The sequence below is a fragment of the Microtus oregoni genome, unplaced genomic scaffold (genome assembly GCF_018167655.1).
Source record: "Microtus oregoni isolate MIOR12 unplaced genomic scaffold, Mior012 000050F_ref0000143, whole genome shotgun sequence".
In the NCBI taxonomy this organism is placed as follows: Eukaryota; Metazoa; Chordata; class Mammalia; order Rodentia; family Cricetidae; genus Microtus; species Microtus oregoni.
Genome location: NW_024543256.1, coordinates 370,260 through 396,389, shown reverse-complemented (window position 1 = coordinate 396,389; position 26,130 = coordinate 370,260). Strand labels below are relative to the sequence as shown.

Genomic DNA, 26,130 nt, shown 5'->3' with positions numbered 1-26,130 from the left:
CCTTGCCTGCCTAGGTGGGACCAAGCCCTGCGAACCCTGTGCTCAGCCCCCATAGGCCCAGACAGAAAAAAAAAAAAACGGCAACAGTGATGGAGGCCATTTTTCCAAGAGGCCATGTTTCTATAGTGTTGCCCTCTGGGTTGTATTTACCCCATGGGCAAGAAGACCGGGGTTGGAAGCATGCTTTGGTGGGTAGCACGCCCATGCCCTGGCAGAGGTGGTCCCTGCCATTTGCCAAAGCACAAAGTGCAAATCGAGAGGAATGAGAGAGATGAACCTGGACTGTCCTCACAGTTGGCATCTTGATTTTGGTGACCCTTCTTTCTCAGGTGGCCTCCGTAGAGGTTAGGCCTGCTGTCTGTCTCTGCTCTATCACCTTACTCCTAGGGTTCTTCATGCTTTCAAAGTTGGACAAAGAAAGCCACCAGCAAAAACGAAGGTGTCGGAAATGAAGTGGAAGGAAGCCAAAACCAAAACTTGATTTGCTTTGTACTGGAGGGGACCACTGTCATCAATACTTTGGTATTTTTCTTTTTAAAAAAATGCCATTGAAAAGTCTTTTTCCTCTACAAGCAGAGGTCTCAAAGTGCAAAGGTTCTAAGTGCAAGGCCTCTAGGTCTTGCACAACGCTCCCCAGACTGCCTCCTCTGGAATCTTGGCAGGGTCAGGCATGGAGATCCTCAGGTCAGGGGCTTGGGGAGGGAAGTCCAGTACCGAGAGGATGTTCTTGCAGTCTCATTCCCTGAAAAGAGCCTTGCTACATCCAAAAAATGAAACTTCAAAAGGAGAAGGCCTGGTGAGAGGAATGGAAATATCATGCCGATAAATAGTTCCTTATTCTTTAAATATGCATTTGCCATATATATGTATATGCATACAGACACACATACATATAGACACACACACATGCGGTCTGCAGATGGGTCTAGTGTGCTTTGCAGTAGAAGGTACCTTTGCAGGTGGCTCCCTCCGGTGGCCTGTCTGCACAATGACCTCCTTGGTTTTGGTATACTTTTTTTTTTTTTTAATATGGGTGCAGCAAAGCTTCAAACAAGCTCAGCTAGCCCCTACCACGCTGCACAGCTCAAATGCTGAAAACATGGCGGAACTAGTGTTTGTTAAAAAAAGAAGCATCAGTAGAAAAAAAGGTGGAAAGCGCATTTTGTCTCATGCTCTCCTTTTTTTCCTTCACGTTGGGTGAAGAACTTCCTCTTCTCCTTTTTCCTTCTTCCTCCACCTCCTGGAAGTCTGGTGAGAAGCCTAGTGGGTTGTGCCCTTATTGAATGCAATTGGCTTCTTGCAAATACCACATAAGAAAAGTCTTTAGCCTCTTTAGCATGTTTTCTCTTTTTGGCAGGTGCACGACTCCCCTCTCTGTGTGTACATGCACATGTGTGTCCATGTGTGACTGTGTGTATGTATGTATGTGTGTGCATGTGTGTGTATACATGTGTGATAACAGAAGTTCTGGTTAGAGGGACGTCTCCATGCTGTGGAGTGGGCTCCCGGGCCTGGAAGAGAATGCTGAAGAGGTAGCTGACTTGGTGGCATGCATGGTCAGGTAGATGCCGCTGTCTATGGCGTTGTTGTTCTGGTTAGGGGGTGTGGGAGGCGGGGCCCTCAGGCGCTCTTCGTTCTCATCCACATCTGTGTCATCGATGAGCGGGATGTTGTGGGTGTAGTCATTGATCAGAAACTCGGGCGTTGCCATGAAGTTATGGATGCAGCTCTTGGATTCCGGTTTCTCAAGGCCTTCATAAAGTGAGCTACGGAATGCTTTCACCACCCGGATCTGAAGTCAAGGGGGAGGGGCAGAACCCACATGGGAGATGGAAAGGGTGAGGAAGGGCAGAGAAAGGAGAGGAGAGGGGAAGGAGAAGGGAGGGAGAGGAAAGGACAGGAGACAGTCAATGGGTAGCTGATGCTGGAAAGTTGTGCCCACATCAGAGGCTGGCACATTGCATGATGAATGTTCACACACTGGGGAACTTGTAGGGAATGGAGTTGCTTTGCTAGACTGTGGCAAGGGTTTACAGATCTGGGCCTTGGTGTTGAAAACATTCTGACATAGGTAGATATCTGGAACAATAGGCTGATGCATGCTACCTTCCTGGTCCTTGCCCTGAGAACAGGAATGGCTTAGGTGGCACCTGAGGTCTTTGCTCAATTTGAACTCCAATTTGGTAGAAGACAAATATACTGAGATTCTCCAAAGAGTGTGCCAGTGGCCACTTCTGCACATTCATCTTAGTCCTTCCTAAGGGGCACACCATACACTTGAACTACCATTTTTGAAAACTTTTCAAGTCTCCCTGACATTGTTTCTGCCTGGCCCTCTTTCATTTGAGCAGCTGTGCTTCCTCTGCTTCTCCTTTGTCCCAAAGCTCTGGACTGTCCCAGTTACTCTTCCTCCCTGTTCATATCTCTGTACAGTGCTGGAAGCTATCTAGGGATATGGTAGAGCTCTGGGCCCTAGAGTCCACTGGCCCTTACCTGGAGGCCAAGACTACAAATGGCCACACTTGAATTTGCACGTACCAAGCCTGTTCCTATGCAGCTGTCTTGGTCTATCAGTTATCCTCTTGGTCCTAGTTACATGTGTCTCATCGGGTCTCATTAGATACTTGGTGCTTTCAGCAGCCTTTTGCGATCTACCTTTCTGGCCCTTCTTCCCCCAAACCACCTCTCTCCTTTTTCTCCTCACTGAGCTTCTGTTCAGACAGCCCTGTGCCTTGCCAATGCTCCTCGTCCACCCCACTGCTGTTTTCAGTTCACATCAGCATTACACTCTGCAAGGAAGTGCTTCCCACAATACTTGGCCTCCCCACCACTGTGGCCATGTGCTCGGAGCCAAGCTTGCATCCCCTCCAGTCTCCTGCATCTCTTGTAGGACAAGGCTTTAGAACTTGCCTGAGAATCAGCCTCTCCCTTCTCTGGCTTTTCCATGGCCACTCACACACTGACTCCAGTCTCATCCTTTCAAGCCACAGAACAGCTGCCTCTCTGATGTTTCCCTGGCCCCAGATGCTGGGCTCCTTCCTGCTTCTAGAACCAGAGGCCAATGAATAGCCCTCTGCTAGACCTCACACAAGCCAGTGCCAGCACTGCCGCCCACATCAGCTGGTCCCACTGCAACGACAAAGCCAGCCCTGCTGGCCTCCAGGTAGTGTAGAGGCCAGTGGAAGGACTGTGGGTTCCCCAGGAGGAGAACTGTGCTCCCCAGCTTCAGTCATTCTCTCCCTGTGTGAGACATTCTACGGCATTCCAAGGAGCTAGGATTTGGTTTCCATGGTTTAGGTAACGTATCTGTAAACTCTGGCCAAAAGGTAAACGAACCCTGGACCTCTTCTGGTTTTGTAAATAAAGTTTATTGGCGAGCTGCCATGCCCATTCATCTGCATCCCGTCTGTGGCTGCTTTCACACTACAAGGGCAGGGTTGTGCAGTTGTAACAGAGACCTGGCCTGAAAAGCTAAATATGTTTACTTGTTGGTCCTTTATAGGAACAGTTGACAATGAATCATCTGGGCTACAATGAGTCCCTTTCAGGCCTCCAGTCAGGACTGTAGGCCTGAAAATTCAACCAGGTCAAGCGCAGTGCTACTAAATCACTTTAAATGAGGCAAACCTCACAGTTTATGGAATGCAAAGAAGTGAGCCAAAGGCTCTAGAGAACTGGGGTTTTCTAAATGCACATTTGAGGTCCAGTTAGGATTTTTTTCTGTCAGACTGTGGATGGATAGCCGTACCTCAGGCCACTATTTTCAGACTGGTTGCTTATATAGGGTTAACATAGAAATGGAAAGCCATCACCAATTTTAATGAGGAAAAAATAATTCACCTTTTGTATCTAATGCCAGTGTTGCTTCATTAATTAGCTTTTCTAGGGCAAGACTGGAATGTTGGTGTGGGGGACGTCACCTAACTCTAGCTGTCAGCCATACCATTATGCCACAAAAGAGAGAATGAGCTTCACATTGTTGCCCTTGACTCTGTTAAGTCTTCCAGCAATGCCCAGGTGACTGGCCATAACTTTCTCCTCAACTGGACTTCACATGACCAGGCCTATTCATGGGTCTCAACTGTACCTGGCTCAGCTCCAAAGTCTTTCCCTGAAGAGAGAAGCCCTGGCCACAAGGCAACCCTCGTATGCTGTCCTTGCCTCTTGCAGCTACTGCTGCTCTGCCTTCCTCCTGCTGCCAGATCCAGGCACAGAGTGCCCAATGTACCAACACCTGGGGATCACATGCATACAGAGGGCCACCCACTCCACTGTTTTGAGTCATCTTGAGGGCAACATTTGAGAGTGAGTCAGCTTTTTCTCCAGCTCCTTTCTTCCCTGCATTGAAATCTAGGGCTAGAACAAACTGGTTTGCTGTTGATCTTATGACTGGGAGTATTCTCAGCTAAAGGCTGCAGGGCACAGGTACCTCCTGGGAGAGTAGTCCAGGCAAAGCAGCAACTGCCCGGAAGAGTGGCCTGTTCTGGAAGGCACGGCTTGTGCCAGGTGCCTGAAGGTATCTCCAAGACCTTGGGATTTCTTCTTTCAGACCCAGAGTTTGGTGTCTCTGGCTAACCTGCAGCCAAGGCTGGGTTGAGCCCATGATATGCCCCAGCTCACAGACTGCCCTGGCCTCTCTTCAGCCTCATGCCTGGGTTTCTCAGGGCGCTACTCCCAAAGATCCTCTACCTCTACTCTTTCCCGGGACCTTCAACACCCTCAAGGCACATCAGACCACCTAGATGCCATCAATGCTTTGAGTACCACATCTAGCCAGGCCCCGTTTCCTAGCCCACTCCCACTGCTCCCAGGTGTCGCTGTTCTCTAACACTGGAACTCTCAGTCTCCCATCCTCGCCAGCTCCTGGCCCATCTTCTCTAAACACTTCACTGTCAGCTTGTCCAATAGGACCAACCCCAAAACATCTCACCAGAGTTCTCCTCCTCCTCCACTACAGCCTCCATGTGCTGCCTGAAGATTGATGACCTTGTTTGTCTAGGGCCTCCATCCTGCCTCTGTGGCGGACACACATCTTCTGGCTAAGGGTCTGATGACCCTATGGTGGCCTGCAATGTCCCATGTCCAGATGATACTTCCAGGCTTTCTGGGCACTGAGTCAGACCCTGTTATTTCCCTACCCGACTTCAAGTATTCTTGTAAGTGATGGAACTGGCCTGGGTGCTGACTGGGGGTGGAAATCATTGAACTTTAATTTACAATCCATTTACCTGTAGGATAAGGCATTATTTGTTTGTTTGAGACAGGGTTTCACCATACAGACCAGGCTGGTTTCAAACTCCGGATCTCCTGTTCAGCACTGCCCAGTGCTGCAATGACAGGCATGTACCACTAGATCCAGCTCTACAAGATAATTTTACATAAAAGATGTCTCTAGGAAAGATAAATCCTAGGCTATGACTGAGGCTTCTGGGAGAAACAAGGGAATCAAGTTGGTCTGGCAGGGGAGTCTCCAATTTCTTCTCAGCACCTGGTTGAGGTGCTGTCCTCACTAGCCTATTGACCATGATTTACTTGTTCCCACCCCACTTCCACAGTCCCATTCAGCTGCTGCCCCACTTGTGAAACCCATCCCAAGAAGACTTTTGATACTTTTTTTTGTAATGCCATCCCTAACCAAGTGAAGTACTTGGTGCTCCTTCCACCTCCCCTGAACTCCTTCTTAGCCACTTTTCCCTAGACCCTTCCCTAATATTCAGGAGCTGCTTCCTTCAGCCCGGGTGCTCCTACCTACCAACAGCTTCTGTTTGCTCTCTCAGCTCCAAATGCGGCTGTCTGAGTCCTATCTCATTCCCTTACATGTTCTTAGCCCTTGACAATCCCACCACTCCCTCCCTTCAAGTGACATCCAGAATCTCCCACTTCACACACACATCACCACCAGTGCCACAACACCAGGTTCAAGCTGGATGCTGTAGGAACTTTTATGTAGTCTCCTTGCTACCCTTATGTTACCTCACAGTCTCTCCTTCACATGGCAGCTAGTCAATGGTTTCCAATGCAAGGGAATTACTAGCTGCATCTCCCAAAGAAGAAGACCTGTAACCCCAACCAAGGGCCTGCCTTGGGCTCTCTCATTTCATCTCTAGCTCCTGACATGTTCCTCTCACAGGGTATTGTCTGTGTGATCTACCACAAAGATTCTTCCTCAGTGAGCCTCAGGGCTCCCTCCCCACCTTTTCAGTAAGCTCTGCCCTGTTCCTCCAGCACCCAATCAGTAACAATAGCTATTTTCTCGTCTGTTTTCTCTATAGTGGAAGCTAACTACTCCTCCTAAGAGTGGTTAGCTACTTTTTCTGTAGCGTTCAATGGTGGCCGCACTATCCCATGAACTGCTCCTGCTAAGCATATAGTTAGAGGGTATGGAATATCTGGTCCATCCTTGCCTCTGTCTCCTATGGTATAGCATCACCCCTCCAAAGCTCTCTACCCACTTGACCGTAGCCAGCTAGCTGAAGCTATCTAGAACACCTAAGGTTCCCAACCCCAACACCTGCCAACTCCCAAACTCTAGATCCAACATAGTTTCTCCCAGACCCACTACAACTGCCGTTTCTCTCTCCATACCAAATTCAGTGTCTATCCTGGGTAACCTAGAACCTAGCAGAGCACCCCTAATGCTCTGAGTGGTCTGCTCACTTCTCCTAGTAGGCCCATGGCTATCTACATTCATTCCCTTTGCTGATCACTCCAATTGCTGCCCAGAGGAGACTCACAGTGTCTCCTCTCTATGTGGCCCAGACAGCAGGGCATGCAGAGTAAAGGCTGATAACTTGGCATAAGCCTGGTGGAGATGCTGCAGACCAAGCCCCAGCTCACAAGCTGTAGTGGGAAGGAATTGAGGATGTTCTGAGGGATGGGATCTTCAAGCCCTCTTGGGTTACATATGTTCGTGCCTAAGCTTTCGTGTGTGCGTGTGTGTATGTTTGTGTGTATGTGTATGTCTGTGATGTCTCTCTCTCTGTGTATGTGTGTCTGTGTTGGGGTTTCCATGTGGAGGGTAGGCTGTGGGTGTAGGATGGAGCAAGAGTGAGGGACTTGAGGGAAGGCTCATCCCAGTAAAAAGAATGAAAAAAAAAAACGGAGAGGAAAAAAAAAGCAAAGGCTCCTGAATCCTAATGGCAAAAGCAACAGTAGAAAATGCCTGGCACACCTTTCCCCCCCTTCTTTCCAATTTTTTGGCCAGAGAGAATTTCAACCTGGCCACTGTTGCCAGAGGCTGTAGGGTCCCCAGGAGGCTTGCCCATGTTTTCTGCTTGGTCTCAGCTGCTAAGGCTCATGGGGTCCACACTCTTCTGTCTGGCTCATTCCTCACCTTTCATTGCTCTTTACAACCACTGGTCCAACACCTCCTTGAGAAAAGGGACCTGTCAGGTGCCCTGACATTCTGGCCCAGTAAGGGTGGAAACTGAGGAGAAACTGGCTAGTTTTTTAAGTCCCTTTAACTGTTCTGCACTAACTGCCCAGGACATGAGAACTAGCCTGGCTCCTGACAGCAGCAGCCTGGCCCAAACACATAGTCAGGCCACAGAAAACACAGGAGAAAGCCCTACCTATTGCCTTGCCCTTTCAGTAGCCAAGGGCAGCTATGGTGGCAGAGTGGAGTATGGGTGGACAGAGAAGGTGGGGCTAGAAGAAATTCCACAAGCTCCCAGCTGCTGGCCATGCGGCAGTCCTCACAGCACCTACCTACAGGGCCTCAGAAGCCCGATTTCCTGGGCCAGGCCTATGTCCATGCTACATTTTGTCGTGTGCTTTAGTAATTTCCTGGAAGCTTGTTCTCCATGGGGTTTAGCCTCTATTTCCAGAAAGAGTAGGACAGGACCCCAACTAGAGAACTAATTGATAACTTTCCTAGTGTGGATCCAGTGTGCACACTTTCAAATAGCTACAAAAAATGCCAATAAACTCTCCCAGAAAACGTAAGTGGGGTGATTTGGCTCAGCATTAACTCATTTCTTGAAAATGATGCAAACTTAAAACGATTTGCCAGCTCCTTCCTTGTTGGGTGTGTGAGAGTGAAAAGCATGCCTTCCTGGGCTCTGGAAGTTTATGTCAAAGCAAAGCTGCAGGGGCTTACCTGGCTGGTTTTAGTTCCCTTCCCCCAATGGGTGAAAGGTTTCCATGTTGCGAAAACCATTTAAAATGAAGCAACTGCTGTTATCGGTTTCCAAATTCTTCATCAGAACCTGGAAGAAGCCCCTCTGGCGATATGGTGCTCAAATCTTTGCTGTCCTGCGTCAGAAGGTATCTTATCTCAAACTACTGAGACAGTAAACATTCGAGTATAGAGGCCCAGTGCTGCTACCCGAAGGATGGGCTGGAATTGGCTGCTGGTTGGAATGAGAGGGTCCCCAGGGTGAGCTGATGGGGAAAAGAGTTTGGTATTTGGCAGAAGAGGGTCAAAGGTATGTCTCTGTGTTCCCATGGGAAAGAGACACAAAAGAACTCTTGGGCATTGGAGCCCACAGAGAGGCTTCAGTGATGCCAGGATCCAGGCTTGCATTTCCAAAGATCATGCTCCTTCTGTTCCCATTAGAAGGGAGATACTTAGCGCCTTGTTTTTGTTGCTTGCTAGCAAAGCTGGATGACTGCATAAACCCCTCTCTGACTTCCCTTTTGAGGTTCTTGACATTCATTAGGAGAATGAAGTTCTGCAGCCTTAGTGTGTGAGTGTATGGCTGGTGTGAGAAGGGGCATGATGGAAACCCACAGCAAACAGGATTTCACAGCCTCATCGTTTCCTGAACCATCCCAGACAGGCTGACCAGATAATGGCCCAGGTCACAAGAAATGAGGTAGCAGCCATGAGGGGGAAGACAATACGCCCTGGACCCAGAGGGTTATGAATGAAATGGCTGTGATAGGGACGGCCTTGAGGCCAGGCAAGGGAGGAAAAATAGCTGAGTAGGGTAGAAGTTGCACAGGCCATTCTGGAGTTAGGAGTGAGGAGGTCATGGCCAGTTCAGACTGTACAAGGGGAATGTGGGAATGTGGAGAGACTCTTGTGGCCAGAAGCAGCAGCGGGAAAGACAGACAGACAGACAGACAGACAGAGAGACAGACACAGAGGGAGACAGAGAGAGACAGACAGAGACAGAGAGAGACAGACAGAGAGACAGACAGACAGAGACAGAGAGAGAGAGAACACACACAGAGTGAGGCATTAGAAAAGATGAGAAGAGCATATTGAGTCCAAAGGATTCTGGTCACTTCTCCATCTGGCCACTCTTGAATTGGCCCCAGCGCACACGATGAGTGGCTTTATCCCTAGAAAGCCCGAGGCTCTTAGTGGGAATACCTTTCAACAGGAAGCTTATCCAGTACCCAAGAGTCACAGGCCTCTGGACTCTGAGGGGTGAAAGGCAATACAGCCTAGAGCAAGTAAAGAGGATAGAAAATTCCTCATATATGGGGAAATTCTAGGGCTAGTCAGGACAGCTGGGGCAGCTGTGGTCAAAACACCTTGCCCAATGTTGCACGTTGTTCAGGGGAGCTCCATCATGACCTTTACCCTGCTTTACTTTCAAGCAGATTTGGTCCTCTGAAGAGTTCCAAGGAAAGGGGGAAGGTGAGCTAGTGGCCACTCTGCCAGGCCTGCCTGCCTCTGGGGTCCTGAGTAGGGTCCTCTCCTAGTTTGTGAGGTCCTCTCCTAGTTTGTGAGGGTGTTGGGTGCGGGATTTGTGAAAGCCCTCAGAATTCAGAAGTGAGGCTCTGAGCTCTAGCTGGAACTGATGTGGGGCAACTATAAATTTGAACCAGTGGCTTCCAGAAGCAAACCATGTCCTGTTTGGAGTTGCCAGCTCCCTCCTTAGAAGACCCTGCCACTGAGCTCTCACCTCTGCTTAGGTTTCCCTGGAATGGCTCATGATCAGCAGGAGGGGAGTGTCTCTCCCGCTGTGCTTACCAGGCACTGGTGGAATCAGAAGGCTGGAAGGGGGTAACAGATGACCATGGAAGGAAGGAGGGAAAGAAGCAAGGTACTATGGGCCAAGGAAGAAAATAAAGACCACATTTAAGGAGGAAATAGGAGAAATGGGGGCTGAAGAGGCAGTAGGCCTCACCCTAGGTAGTAGAGACAGGTGAGGCAGGGCCTCCGAGGCTGACTGGCTCCAGTGAGGGCTAAGACCAGAGTTGTGGAAGAGGCTTGGAGTGTCATACATAGAAGAATCTTGCCAACTGCTCTTCCCCTGAGGCAATAGGTGGACAGGTAGATGGATGCACAGACAGACAGACAGGTGGGTAGGCAGACAGGTGGAAAGTGAAGAAAGAAGTCAGCAGGAAGAGAAGGGCTGAGCAGATCTATGTGTGTCCTACATCCACTCTTCATATTGTGTAGAGGAAGAAAGCTAGTGCTGCCCACCTGGGCATTGGTGTAGGAGGTTCTTGTGGGCATGGCCAACATGTGCTGGAAGGCCATGGGCCAGTCTGTCCTTAACTGATTTAGTAGAGAGCCTCCTGTTGGCATCTAAAGTAGCCCTGAGATATTTCTTGGTCCCATCGAGGTATGCCAGGAGCACTGGCTGCTTTCCAGACCAACAGTGACATGTGTCAGGCCATATCTGGGGCCGCGGTGGCTAGTCCAGGGGGTGTACAAGCTGGAGGTGCATGTGGCCTGTGGTTGTGGAGCACATACATCTGTGTTGTTCCTGGGGGACACTTATCCTTTCTATAAAAGACAGAGCAGCCCAAAAGAAGAGCTTAAGGAAGAGGAGGGATACCTCCCACTGGGGACCTCTCACCAGTTCCTAAAATAAATAAATAAATAAATAAATAAATAAATAAAAGAAAAGAACAGAAAGAAACCAAGCAGAAAGGAACCCGAACAGTCTGTGATGGGAAAAAGGTGAGGTAGTTAAGGCTTTCCGTCTGGTGGGAGCTGCAGGGGGCTCACTGGAAGGAAAGGAAAGACTTAGCATCAAACCGTCCCAGCAGGGGCCCTGGACTCATACTCGAAGGTTTACTGTTCACTTTTTGGAACCTCCCGACTTTGTTACCAAAAGTAGACAACCTCCGAGGAGTGACCCCGCCTCCATGTAGTTGCCTGCATTCTCTCCTGCTGGGGCACTGTAGGGTGACAGGTTCAGCAGTTTAGTGGCCTCTTCCTTGTCTTTATAAAAAGATGTGAGCAATTATGGAAGCTTCTATCTAGTCAGGTCAACCCAGGGTTCTCTTCAAAATGTGAATTGCAAGGTGGGAACTTGTCATTGAAATGCCCTGGCTTCTCTGAGGAAGGAGTAGAGAGGATTGCACAAGATTGGATTCAGATCCTCCAGTACTGAGGCCTGTTTGGAAAGAGCAAGATGCCTGGGAACATACAAAACAGCACCTGTCTGGCCTCTGAGCTCCTGTTATCAGGGCTCCTCTAGCAGATCCTGACTCAGGGCAGGGCCTTCAGGGCAGGCACGAATTGCTCAACAGAGGCACTCTCAGTCACCACTAAGCCACCTGGGGACTGGAGACAGGGGCATCCTTTGGAAGCCACCTCAAGGAGAATGCTGAAAATTGTTACTTTCTTCTCCAGGGAGATAGGCTGGATTCTTCTGCTGCAAATGATACCACACTGTGGGCTTTTACCTACCCCAGAAGGGTAGCCATGGGTCACATGCTTTCCTGACACTCACCCCAGAACATGGAGCAAGTCCCCAGCCTGACACCAGAAACCACTGGAAGAAGCCCGAGTTCATGAAGAACCATGGGTACATGCAGACAAATCCAAGAAAAGAAAACCAATGGTAGCAGGGGTACTAAATGCAAACCAAAACCCAAACAAAGCAAAGGACGAAAGGCCCGGCAGTGCTGTGGGGTCATTTCATAAAGAGAATATGGCTTTGGAGAGATACCGTCTGGCGGGAAGGACTGGACAGGGCAGTAAAGAAGGAACAGAAAAGCCACGGTGAGCAGAAATGCAAGACTGGAAAAGAGAAGGAAGAGTCAGGGATGCTTTATCTTCCCCCAGGTGCCATTTATGAGAGAAAAGGGAAGTCAAGACTCACTGCCAGCAGCGCTGGTGGGCTTGGCGGCAGAGAGAGTTACGTGAGTAGGGGTAGAAAGATTGGTTACGTCATGGAGCTGGCTGAGGACTGAAGACCGCCGGCGCACAGCACCCTGAAATGACCCGCTTCTCTTGAAGGTACTCACTACCTCCATCTGTGGGAGAGAAAATGAGATAAAAGTTGGCTTGCATGGAGGTCCAGGCTACCACACAGGGTGGGGCTGGGTGAGGGCAGGGGCCACATGGGGGACATATGGGGCCAGCAAAGCCTCAGCTAGGTCAGCCCCATTCCTGGAAGCTGCCAATGCTTTTGACAAAGCCATGACTGAGAGAGGGTTTTGCTGGGCAAATGGTTAGTGGTCAGGAGTGTGGGAAGGAAAGGTCACCGGTGGAAGCACACTGCAAACATTTTGTAGGTAGTCACTTGCGTTCACGATACGCTCGCTCATCGAGAGCCACTCGTCAATAAGTACCTGTGTCTGGCAACACTTCCTTATCCTACTTCGGTAGTTCTCAACACTTTTTTCCGCCCCAACACACCTGAGGGATATGACATGCTCTTATTAGAAGGTGGAAGCATTCTCCAGCAGTTTGTGGGCTGGAGGCTCTTGCCTGGATCCCTGGGAAATCACTGCCCTTGTTCATGGTCCTCTTAGCAGAGGGTCTCTTGTTCTGTCCTGCTCCACTGTGGCGGGGAGTTGATAATCACTCGGATTTCAGCAGAATATAGACTTAGGTAGAAGAGGGGCTTCCAAGATCAGAGGCTTTGTTTTGTCAGAAATTTTCCTACAGCCCCCATGCATGGAGGCTTGGAGGACTGGGGGACAACCCTTTGCGCTTTCTAGAAGACGAAGGGGAAGATGAGACCCATAGGAGAGCGCTGTAAATAAATCCTGCTAGAAGCCTCCTGACTCATTGTCTTTGGATTTTCTGACTCTGTCTTTGACTACGATGCTGTGACAAATATAGGAAGTAGGGTCTGAAGGAACTGTAGCTGAGCCACCATATCCAGTTGTGACACTGGGAGACCACATGCCTAGACTCAGGGAGGCCAGAGGCAAGGCACACTGGCAGCCTTCTCCTGGAGAACGGCCTCAGTGTGGAGAGAAGCTTTGATGGTGGATCTAACTTCTGGAAAGTATCATGCAGTTCATTGAATAAAACGAGCAGACAAGCCAACATGCATTTCTGGACTCCAAAGACCTGTTACGGTCTGGCATCCCAAGCCCTGCAGTGGGAACTCCCTGGCCTCCAGTCTCCTCTGACTTTCTGACAGGGCTTCTCCAAAAGAAGCAGTTTCACTGTTGACTCCTTCCTCCAAACAAAATGTCTTTCAACCTCAGCCCCCCTGAGGAAAGACTTGCCATCCTTCCATTTAACCTGCCCAGGGCTGCTTTTCACCCAGTATGACCCACTTCCTCACTCCTTTCCTCGAGAGAAGGCAGGCTTTGAGGCCGTGAGTGCATCTGTGAGGAATATGTTGTACACGTGGTTGGGTATTTCATGTAAGGAAGATGTGTGGATGTGGTGGTGTTGCAGACTCTGGGCTGTGGCGTTGCTTCTTTGGACTGCATGGTTTCTAGGCGATGGAAAAGACAAGGGATGGGAAAGCTGCCTTTGCTGCCTCAGTTTGGCATCAGTCTCCATGATATCTTCTGTGATGTCCCCGCAGGATAACCATATCTATGAAAGCATCACCGTCACCACCCTCCCCCTACCAGAGGCCCCAGAGCTGGCCAGGAACAAGGGCTCAGCCATTGGTAAAGAATCTCATCAATTTGTAATGGAATGCAAAAAAAGACAGACCACGTCATGAACATCCAAAAAGCTACATGATCCAGGTTTGAGGCACTCTCTTTTATTGTGGAGCAGCACCCTAGCATCTGGTGCATGGATACATTAGTATAGAACACGCATGAGAGCGGGCATCAAGTTACTTTGCAACAGAAAATGGTGTGCAGGCCTCCGAAATCCGGGGAGCAATTTTGTGGTTCACAAGATCCAGAAATCTGGGGCCAGTTGCCTAGGAAACACATACAACCTGAAAAGCCTTCCAGAGGCTTTAGTTAATTTTTTTTTAAAGCGGGTTTTCCGAATCAAATAGAACAAGTTGAGCTAAAGTGACCGGTTCAGTATTCTTGAGAGTCATGACGAATCTGAAATGATAAAGCCCCACTTGGAAAAGCCATGGAAGTTGAGATCCCATGGGGGAATCAGTGTGGCTTTACTGAGGGCCAAGAAGTGTGCTTGAGGAACTGGTACCAGCCTTGGCGCTCATTGGCTGATTTTGTACCACTCTCTCTTTCCCTGGGGTCCCATCTCCTTGCTTGCTTGCATCTACATGGGCATGGAACAGTTAGAATGACATGGAACACCAAGACTCCAAGTGGATGGGCAGCAGTGGCAGGCCCAGAAGTTTACAGACACACAAAGATACTACATAGATTGGTGGCCAGGCTACCATTGACACTCTAGGTTGGGGTAGGGCTGCTTAAGCAGATAGAGATGCTAACTCTATCTGGAATTACATAACAGAAATAAAAGAGGCTGATGTGGAGTTGGGTCACTGCTGTACTCTATTTCTGTGCTTTGCATCAGAACTGGAGCATGGCAGATAAGATCTGCCCTGAATCAGAAAAGGATGGGTTACTGGGGGTGGTCACAGTCACAGTCTCCTGGAAGGCACAGTTAGGTGGCCACATGCACATTGGGAAGATATGAGGGCTGTTTTCTGACATTTGCTATACATTCATGCTAGTGAGTAAACATTTATTACAGGAAACAAGTCAAAGCTACTTAGGTTGCAGCCATGCTTGTCCTGGGCACTGTATTGAAAGCACTGTCTCACCCCGTGGGGAGAGGAGGCTTGGGCTAGGGATCTAATGGTGGTTCCCATTTTACCAGGATCCATCTGAATCATAGCTAGGGTAACATGGCTCAGATATGAACCTGGACACACTGGAGTAGGTTCTTGGGATGCTTGGTCCTTGAGGAATGCCTTCAACTTGGACTTCTTTGGTACCACTTCGCCCAGTCTTAAAGGATCCTGTTCTCTAAGTAGTTCCCCCACAGAATTCTGGTATTCTCAGATTCAGTGTGCTGGCCTCAGTCACACAGATGGCCCATAGAGGTAGGGGGGTAGTATGGGAGAAGAAAGCATAGACTTGGCAACCTTTAAGTAGGCTTTTATAGCATGGAAAAAGAGCCCTAAGGGTACACGGCAGCAAGCAGGGAGGCACAGCAGTGTGGGTGGGCAGGGTGCACATCTGGAAAAGCAGCACAGAGTCATCGGGATATGTAGGGGAGGAGTGCGGTGATGCCAAGAAGCTAGAGCTTGAAGACTACAGTCAGAAGCTGAAACTTCATCCTGGGGATAATGGAGATAAGCTCCATAGGCCCCATGGTGGTGGCAGAGGGGCAGGCATAAACAAAGACAGATGGAAGGCAAGGAATGACCCTGGTGCCTTGCCAGTGGCAGGTATACCCACAGAGCCTAGAAGGGAAAAGAGGAGGCACTCTCAGGATGGACACCATTAGATCACTAGGGGTGCTGGAGTAGCTGTGTGTACCTTAGAGTCCAGAGGATAGCCTGTTCTGGGCCACGTGTGTCAAGGCAGCTGAAAGAATACATGGGGAGGGGTGTGGAATCATGTCCTGTCCCAGTGCGTAAGTTGTCAGACAGATTCAAGGAGAATCTACCCAGCTGATTCTGCCTTAGCCAATAAGTTCCCAGAGAGGAAAAGTGATTGTGCCTACAGCCAAGGTAGTGAGACTGGCATCAGAGAGACGGTAGCCAAGGCCTTGGATGGGAACAGGCAATGAGTAACAGTGCCACGGTAATTTAGAGGATACCAGGTAGGCCATGGGGAATCGCCTCCAGGTCAGTCCCGGAGGCTGCAGTGTGAGGAGGCCTGCTGGCCTGGTGCAATGTTTGGCCTTAGCTAGTTCCCTAGCAGGTTCTCCCAGGGCTTTTCAGCATGAGAGATCAGGGTTGGAGTGGGAGGTGGAGATACCAGGAATATAAAGACAGAGAGGAGATGGAAATTCAGAAGGAACAGCAAGCTGTCAGGATGAGCAGGGCCAGCAACACTTCCAGAGGGCAACTGGAAAGCATGGAGTGGAAGAAGGCCTTGCAGACAGTGGTGTCAGCCATAGTGGGAGTGGTGGGCAGTGCAATCATGACAGAGTGTGAGGGGAAGATGGAAATAGGCAGCAAGTATGGAACCTTCTAGTAAGAAAGCTGGCCAAAAAGGAATTGGTGGCAGAGATCAGGGTAGCCTGGCACGTGAGATTTTTTTTTTAAAAAGCCTTAACTACTGCCTTTTGTTGGCAGTCTGATGTTTTTGGGAACTGTAGCTGATGGCTTTAGCCTTGACTAGCCTAGCCTATTGAGATTTGAACTAGCTTGGTGGCAGAGTCCACTTCCTAGAAAGGCTTTTGCACAGTGATTACAGAAGACTTTGGTGATCAGAGAACTAGTCGAAGACTCCTTGAAATGGAGTCTTTTCTCCCATACTCAAATGCAACTTGCCTAAGTAGCCCTGTCAAGGAAAGCAGACAGTGCTGGTTTGTGCCTCGGAGAGAGCCCTGAGCACATGTTTGTACCCATCTAGGAGAGAAGCTACCTGGGCACTGAGGGACGTGTCAGGGAGACGTGAGCTAAATGGCCAGCCAGTGGTGGGCACCTCTGTGTGGTAGAAGGGGAACTAGCCACTGCCTCTGCATACTTGGGGGCCAGATCCAGGGAGTTCCCTGCTGGCTTTGGGATTCTGTATGCCCAGTTTCTGCTTCTTGCCTGCTTTTTAAGGCAGCAAAATAGGAGTCACGTGGAACAGCAGCTTACCTGTGTCTGGATCCGGTTGAGGCCCCGAAACCAGAGGATCTGGCCCCTGTGGAGCTCTCGCTCAGCATGGTCGATTTCCTCCTCCCCCTCGGCCAGCTCCTCATCAGTCATCTCGTCCTTCCCAGGCCCATGCCCTGCTTCCTTCAGGCACTTGAGCTGGCTGGTGGGGATGGTGGCAATGACCTGGGAAAGCCAGAGTCAAAGGGCAGCAAACAGAGGTGGCCATGAGAGCAGGCTCTTCCATGACCAGGAATAAACCAGAGGCCCCACCTCTCAGAGATAAAGCCCACTTGGGGCCTAGTAGACCCTAAATTGCCGCTTTCTTGTAGAAGACTCCTAATCTACTGAGTCTCATCCAGGACCATGGAGCAGAGAGGCCAATGTATAGAGTACCATGTGAGGAAGACAGTGCTGGCCTCTGACCACTTCTGGGAAGGATCTTGAAGTGCCTGGGGCATGCTTCCTGAGAAGAATGGGCTCATTTGGGGGCTTTGGGACACCTGCTAGTGTATACATTTCTTATGGGGCACAGAGGGTGTGGATACTGCGGCCAGCCATCTCAGTACAGTATAATACCCACTCTACACATGTGATTGACCTCAAAGAGAAACTGCACACCGGGACTCAGGTGAGCTTCCTAGCTGATAACACTCCACATTGCTGGCCTTCATGGTTACTGAAAGAAAAGCTGGCTGCCATGTTCTCTGAGACTGAGCTCCATGGAAGCTTATTCCTGGCATTTCCCGGAGAAAGAAGTACTTAGAAAAGGGCTTGTGATCAGGGGCTTTTGTTGGAGGAGGCCACTAATTAGTTCTCGGCCACTTAGCCCTGAAATAATCACACAGAAACCGTATTAATTAAATCACTGCTTGGCCCATTAGCTCTAGCCTCTTATTGGCTAACTCTTACATCTTAATTTAACCCATTTCCATTAATCTGTGTATCGCCACATGGCTGTGGCTTACTGGGTAAAATTCTGTCTGGCTCCAGCTGGGCTATGTGGCTTTTCTCTGACCCCACCTCCTTTCTCCCAGCATTCAGCCTAGCTTTCCATGCCTAATTAAGTTCTGCCTTGCTATAGGTCCAAAGCAGTTTTCTTTATTAATCAATGGTAATCACAACATACAGAGGGAAATCCCACATCACCCTTTTAGGGAGGAAAAGGTGACAAGAAGGAAAGGCTGGGATGTGCCTTTCAACTGTCTGGGTGGAGGATGGCAGGTCATTCTGTCCCTCTTAGGTTCCTGTCAGCATGAGAGGAGTGGCTTTAAGGTTCTTTATAGAGATTCCTTTTTTCCAAGTTTTGTCACTTTGAATGTGCATTATTTTTATAATTAAAAATACTCTGAGCTACAGGCAGGCAGCACGCACCCCAGAAGAACTGCAGTGGCTATTGCGTCAGGGAGTTCAAAGGTTAACTAGAGGCTGGCATAGATAGGGCAGAGTGGAGTATATGGAGTCTAGACTGCAGAGCATGAAGGGACTCCATTGGGCTCTCCAGCAGAAGCCTAACAGGAAGGAGGTGCACTGATGGAAAGGAAGAGATTTCTTGAAAATGAGATGGAAAAACTAAGTGGTCTCTCATGATTAATGTCAGAGGCCAGCAACTGCCATAGTCGAAGTGGCCTCTGCGGCCAGCTTGGTAGAGGACATACCAAGAGGATAAAGAAACAAAATTCATAGTGTTATAAACCTAAGTGGTACCTCCTTATCCCCTAGTCGTAAGCCCTAACCATCAATTTGGAAATATTTGGAGGAGGCAGATAATAGAGGGTAAATAAAGTCATTTGGTTGAAGCCTTGATCCCACCAGATTTGTGCCATTATAAGAGGAGATACCAGAGAACTTTCTAGGAACCCATAGTGAGAAAGTAGCTAACCAGAAGCCAGGAAGGAACCCCTATCAGATACTGAATTTGCTGCCCTTGATCTTAGACTTCAAGCTTCTGGAGCTGTGAGAAAATACATGCCTTCGTGTAACCTGCCTGTCTCTGGTAGTCTGCTGCGGCAGCCTGAGCTGACCAAGGCCCAAAGTGAAGCAGATCCTGATGTGGCTTCCCAAACTAGTGTTCCCGAACTCTGAACAAAATGCTTCAGTGTACCATGGAGGGAGCTGGCTTGGTGCCTAAGACTGTACTGGCTGCCGACACTTAAAATTTTATTTCCTGATTTCATCACTGGGTACTACAACTGCTCCTTTGGGGCAGCTGCGACTTTCAGGTCCACAGGTGCTGTCCTGCCACTTTCCATGAAGCCCAAACACTTCCTTTTTCTCAAGCTGTCTTTGTCCCATAGATGTCATAGCAGGGCATTGTTTAATTTCAAATCTATTGGGACATCCCAAGCTCCACAGGCTGGCTCTCTTTCCATCTTGTTTTTTTGCACTGCTGGGGATGGTCCCCAGGACTTTATGACAGCTAAACAAGTGCTCTACACCCAGATTCACTTGCAGTTCCCCAAATATCCAGGTTGAGGGGGCAATTTTTCGCTTATACTATGGGGAAGGAAACTAGATGATTTCCTAGGACAGTGTGTGACTTATCTGCTCTATGTTCTCATTCCTGAGGTTGTCACTTGTGACCTTACCCCCAGGCTATAGTATGTCATAGGCCTGAGCCTGAGCACACACCACACAAGTTCCGGGCCACAGGCTCCAAGACTGTGGGGCAGGGAGTAGGGATAGTGAGAGGCGTAGGTGGAACAGGATGCCTGGTGTCTTATCCACTCCGAGGGCCATGAACAGAAGCCACCGGAATGAAGGTATTGGTGAGAAAGTTGACGAGGCAGACACTCACCTGTCCCCAGACCAGCTCCCCAACACCAACAAATAGGCACCAGAGCCACTGTTCTGTGGACAGTGGTGAACAGCTGAAGGGCTTCCCACCAAACTGGACGATGACAATCTGGGGGAAGGAATGGAGAGTGGTGGGAGGAGGAGCAGTTTATTACCAGGATGGCTCCTGACTTCTCTGCGTCCTGTCTAGCCCTCTACAAACCTTGCCCTCCAGACTGACTTTGTCTCCTGGGAGCCAGACCACTTTGACCATAGACAAATGTTTACTGGCATGTACTGCCTTTTGGTACCAGGATGTGTCATTGTGTAGCTTCACATGCTGTCACCCACTCCCACCTACCCTCTGCTGCCTCCAGCCTCCAGGTGAGACTCAGCTGTCTGCACCATCTTTCCCGCTTCATCAAGGCTATTTTCACATTTGCCTGCTCTGCATGGCCCTATAGTTTAAGGGTCACCCTGCTTCGGCCTCCTGACTTCCTTGTTGTCTACTTTAGAAGAAGTCTTACACCCAGGACAATATCTTAAATGCTAACCAAGCAATCCATAGCATATTACCCAACCTTGCTCAGAGCCATTTTCCAGGCAAGCGGGGCCAGTCTATACCCCATGGTGGGCTGAAATGATTTCATGCTAGCCAAGATGAAGTCTGTTGATCCCCTTATTCATTTGGTCCTGGGAAACCACAGTAAAATTCCCCTCTCAGTGGTTCCTTACTGGCATTTAGAGGTGGCCACCAATGTATGACATGCCCCTCTTCTTGGGATCTGTGAACAGTGAGCTACATTTCTATGACAGCCATTTTCTGATTTGTGGGACTTAACTATAAATGATGTTTTGTTTGAAGACACTATACTTTAGAGCATTTAGCCCCTCCTGGGGAGCTGAGCTTGCCACCCTGACCACAGTGTTGTGGGAGCCAAAGTTTAACATATCAACCATGTGCACAACAAGCTTTTCCTAAAGAATCTCTATTGTTCTAGAACACCAAGGAGTTAGGTGCTAGAAATTAACATGGTTGACCAAGAGAGAGTTAGGGAAGAAGGGTTCTGGAAACCATGTGAGAAGGATAGGGGATAAAGGCTACCCATAGCCCCCTGGAAGCTAGTAGGTTAGATGAAAAACTGAGCTCAGCAATGCTTGGAAGACGCAAAACATCTGCTCTAGAATGTGGAAAAGATTTGGGTACAAGAAGGCCAATGTCAGTGCCCCTACACCTTCATGTCCTACCTGAATTCCAAAGGTGCCCAGGACAATGGTGCAGAAGATGGGGTTGCTGAAGATACCATCAAAGACATTCCTCTCACCATGGATCTTGCGAGCATTGATCTCATTGAAAAGCTGCATCATGACAAAGGTGTTGAAAATGATGGTATAGTGCTCGGAGGGGGGCGAGTGCAGGGGTGCATTCCTTCCACTGTCGATGTCGAAGAAGAGCTCTCCTGAAGGGAGGAGAGAGGCAGGGGCTGAGAAGGGAGATCTCTCAGCCCCAGTGGCCACTCTCCCCCACCACATCTGCCCCAGGGATGTACAGTAGGGTACATGTTGAAGCAGGGAGGTATGGGTCAAAGGTATAGAGCGGGCCTGCTTTTTTCAGTCTATAAGTGCTGTATCCCATCCTGTGCCAGACTGAGGACACAGACAGGGCTCACGCATGAAGTATGTGCCTCCGGTTTAACTTACCAACAAAAAGCAACGTAAAGATGATAGTGAGCTGGTAGACAGCATGGCCAAGGATGTTCTTCATCATGGTACGTGAGATGAGGGGCTTGTCTCGGCCATATGGCTTCCGCAGCAGCAGTGACTCAGTTGGGGGCTCCGTCGCCAGGGCAAGTGAGGCAAATGTATCCATGATCAAGTTCACCCATAACATCTGCACAGCTTTGAGAGGAGAGTCCTGCAGAGAAGGGCAGTCACCTTCGTGTATGCTGGCCATGCAGAACTACATAGAGTAACCTTGGGATGCTAGGATATGAAAGCCTGCCACTACTGAGGAGAAGCTCAGTTTTGCCAATGTCATGGGAATCTCAGGTTTGCAGATGTTTTCCACTTGGCTTCCTAACTCCCACCTACTTCCCTCTCTTCTTGCCTGGTGGCAGTGATCTCAAAGTTGTGGTCTGAATTTCACATACAGAGGAACAGGTAAGCTGGAGAGGCAATGGGGAGTGGCTGCTAATGGGTGTGAGGTATCCTCTAGGGAATCATGGGAATATTCTGAGAGTAAACTGCATATGCCGAGGCATGGATTTTGTACTTACAAGTGGTTAGGATGGTTGTTATGATATCATTCATACTTGACTTAGATATCAAGAGAAAGTCCCTGAGGGGCTGGGGAGTTAGCTCAGTTAGTAAAGTGTTTCTCTTACAAGCATGAAAACCTAAGCTCAACCTCTAGAATCTGTATCACAAAAGCCTGGCATGGCAGTGTGAATTTGTAATCTCAGTGATGGGAAGATGAAGATGTGAGGATCTCTAAGGCTTGCTGTCTAGCTAGCCTGTCCTAATCAGTGAGGCTGGGGTCTTATTGAAAAAAGTTTGTCTCTCAAAGAACAAGGTGAAAAACTTCCAAGGAACACCAGAGGTTGACCTCTGACCTCTAAATAAACATGAATGCACGTGTATGTACACCTTGCCAACACACACACACACACTAAGGAATCAAGCTAATCACTCAAAATAGTTAACTACTTTTTGACAATAAAGTCAACCATCCCTAACAAGAAATCAATAAATTCTGGCCTCCAACCAATGGGGAAGATGAAAGCATTGAGAAAGGGGAAATATAGAATTTCTCTGAAACTCAGTCATTCTACTCCCAGATCTCAACCCGAGAGAGCGGACGACATATGCATATTGAAACTTGGACATGAGCGTTCCTAGCAACACTACACTGCAATGAAGCGGAAGTGGTCCAAAGCATGGATGAATGACAAACATAATGGGGCCGAGTGGACTCCTGTGCAGCTATGATAATGAATAAAGCACTGGGCCAAGCTGCAAGATGGATGAATCTTGCAAACATGCAAACTGAGATGTGGGGTGCAAAGGCCATATGTTGAATCTTCAAATTGGCACAGCGAATAGAGGCGCAAACCTGAGTTCAATTATCTGGGACCCAAACGGTGGAAAGAGAGAAGTTATTCATGCAAGTTGCCCTCTGGCCTCCACATGTGCAGTGCAGCACATACACATGCCCATCCCCCTTGGCAAAAAAATGTACAAAACAAACCCCAAAGGCCACATGCCATTTCATTCCACTGATACAAATTATCTACAACAGGCAAATAAATAGAGGCAGAAAGAAGTGGCAGTTGTCAGGGGCTTGGGGGTGGGGTGGGGAATGACTGCTGGTAGGCGAAAGGTTTCCTTTGAGATGGATGAATGTGTTCTGGAACTAGAAGGAAGTGATGATTCACACTGTGAATATACTAAAAAATCTACTAAACAGCTACCATGAAGAGATAAGATTTTTCGTATATGATTTTGATTTCAATAAAAAGAATCTGCAACAAGCAAAACACTTGTTCTTAATATGGCCCTCTTGAGCCCACATTACTGCCTCTTGTAGGCCCCTGGTGCCCACCTGAGTGATGCAGGCACCTGTGAAGGCCACGATCACAGCCACCACGTTGACTGTCAGCTGAAACTGCAGGAACTTGGAGATGCTGTCGTAGACATTGCGGCCCCACATGACGGCCTTGACAATGCTGGTGAAGTTGTCATCAGTCAGTATGATGTCAGAGGCCTCCTTGGCCACATCAGTGCCTGCGATGCCCTGGGGGATGGTATATAAGCATAGTGCTTATTTCTCAAGTCCTCCTTGGGCACCCAGCCCACCTGGGATGGTCCCCTGCCTTTCTCTTCCAAATAAGGCCTTAATTGAACAGCACTTGTTTTAATCTAACACACTCTACACTGCGAACTGCATGTTGCCACATTTGGTTGTGAGGGGGCCTTTGCTGCTAAACAACATCCATACAGCCTTCCACAAGGTCCAGCTCCCTCTGGGTGGCTACTCACCAGTCCTTTGTCTGGCTACTTGAAGAAACCCTGAGAAATGTGGGCTGTCTGTCTGGGTAGTGGAAAGGACCCATCCCCTGGCTCCATAGCAGATTTTTGCTGCTCCACTGCATAAGCTTGGGCATAGCAATAGACATCAAGTCTGTGTAGCCCTCACCCACTCCATCTTGGACCTGGTCTTGTGACATCAGTCACCCTGGACAGTTCAGCCTGCTCTCTACTCCAGGTTGTGAGATCCAGGAATGCTGTACTTCCCCATCCCACTGCTGAACCAAATATGACTGAGTGAAAGGTTCTCCTTTCTGCTGGGGGGGGGTGACACTAGGCTGCTAACCACTGTGAGTTGGGGGCAGGGCTCACCATGTGGGCAGTATCTAGAAGGCCACCCTGCTCAGTAAGAAGAGCTAGATCTATATGAACAGAAAGAGAGAAACCAGAGGAAGAACTCCCTGTGGTCTCTGCTCATCACTCTTGGGGCCAGGGGCTACTTTGAGTGGACTAAGAATAGGTGATTATGGGCAGGTACCACTGTTGTCAAGCCACCATTCAGCGTTTCTCCCTTTCTTCAGTGGTGCAGTTAGGCTCCACTGTAACCTCTGGTGTCCTCACACCAGATGTCTTTAAACAAATCACATATATATTTGTTAATGGTCAGAGCCCACACAGCCACAAGCAGTCAAGATGTGAGTGAAGAAAGCTTCTAGCAGTCTGTCACCTGTCCTGATACTGGCTCTCCATTTTCTGATGCAAAGTTAACTCCAGGAGAAACATGATTTCATCTGTGTGATGAACTGGTCTGGCACCAGATGGCTTACCATGGCGAAGCCCACATCTGCCTTTTTGAGAGCTGGCCCATCATTGGTACCATCCCCAGTCACAGCCACCACCTGCCTCTGCTCACCAGTTGTGCTGTCAATAATGCCTGGAACACAGAATGGGTTAGGGTAGGGTTGAAGGTATCTGCCAATGTTTGGTATGGCCTGCTTCTATGCTCCTTGTCACTTATGGGGTCAAGTTCTCAGGCTTTAAGGGGGTAACTTCATCCCCCTACTTCCACCAAGGTCCTTTGCTCAGTAACATAGGCTGGCAAGATATGGTAGAAGGGAAGGTCCCACACTGTGTGAACTGAATGATTGTCTCCCTGTCCCAGCCTTGGTTTCCCCATTTGTTCCAATGAAGGGCTGCTTCTATGAGCCATTATTAGTTTCATGTTTTCTAGTCATAGTCTTTAGAATCTTCCACCTTAGAATCTAAGAGCAGGTGACAACATTCAGGGATGCCAGAGACAATCACATGTTGAAGAGGGTGAACACATTTGGTTACCTTTGACCAGCGTGTGTTTGTCAGTGGGAGATGACCGGGCGAGCACTCGCAGCTTGGGCCACACCTTGTCCAGCCGCTCCTGTTCTATCTGGAGAAAATAATGGAGGCCTCAGCATCTAGGCTGCAGACAGGCACTGTGGCTGGTAGTGATGGGAGAGGGATGGGAGAAGCAGCAGCCCGGGACAGATGCAGGGAGCTACCTCGCCTTTCTCGTTTCGAATCCTTCTGTTGAATTCTTTCCCCTCCAGGCACAGGAAGTCTTCACCTGGGTGGATGATGCCACACTTAGCTGCAATAGCCCGGGCAGTGTTGATGTTGTCTCCAGTCACCATACGGACTGTGATGCCAGCACGTTGGCATTTGCGAATGGCTTCAGGAACCTGGGAGATATAAGAATGGGTGGGGCTGGCAAGACAAGCCCATATTTTGTGTCTGGTACAGATTTGCAGAATTCCAACTTCCAACAAATATGGAAGTATATAGTAAAGCCTATTATTCAAGGGCAGGGTCTGTGGAGTGTGGTCTGAAGCAGTTCAGAGGATGGCCTGCAGTGGGCAGGCACCCACCCCAGCCCCCCAGCCCACTGTCCCTGACATCTCCTTCACTGTGGCTGCTCACAGGATGAGCAGTGACTTAGACCCAGCTATGCTGAACTCCTCCCACTCTTGTCTAGTTTGTTTTGGTTTTTCAGCATAGAACTCAACCATTTTCCTCAGGAATTAATCTTTGTCTCAGCTGTAGCTTTTATATAAAGTACTCACTAGAGGGAGTGGGATATTACTTGGGATTACAACGCCTGCATTTCTTTTTCAAATAACATAGTAGGTTCTAGAACTAAGGAAGGAGAAAGAGAACCCAAGCACAAAGCACAAAACAGGACAAGAGGGTGGGAAGCCATGAGACCAGCCTGGGCCTTGTAGCATGGTAACAGTAGTGGGCAGATGGGAAGGACAGTTTCCAAACACACGGTATGTGTGGCCCTTCAGGCCCTGGGGCTGCAGACCAGGCCGGATGGAATAGCATAAACACTGAGGAGAAAGGCCAGCTCAGGGTTTGAAGAGTTGGATGAGGAGAGGTCTAGGTCTTTGACTTCCTTGGTGGGTACCCCGTGAATAGTGGTGGGCTGTCTGCTGAACCCGAG

At 49.1% G+C, this 26,130-nt stretch overlaps 1 pseudogene; it reads right to left on the bottom strand.

Moving 5' to 3' along the window:
• Positions 1 to 276: 276 nt before the first annotated feature.
• The window catches only part of LOC121437154, a 51,611-nt pseudogene continuing 25,757 nt past the window's right edge, over positions 277 to 26,130 (bottom strand).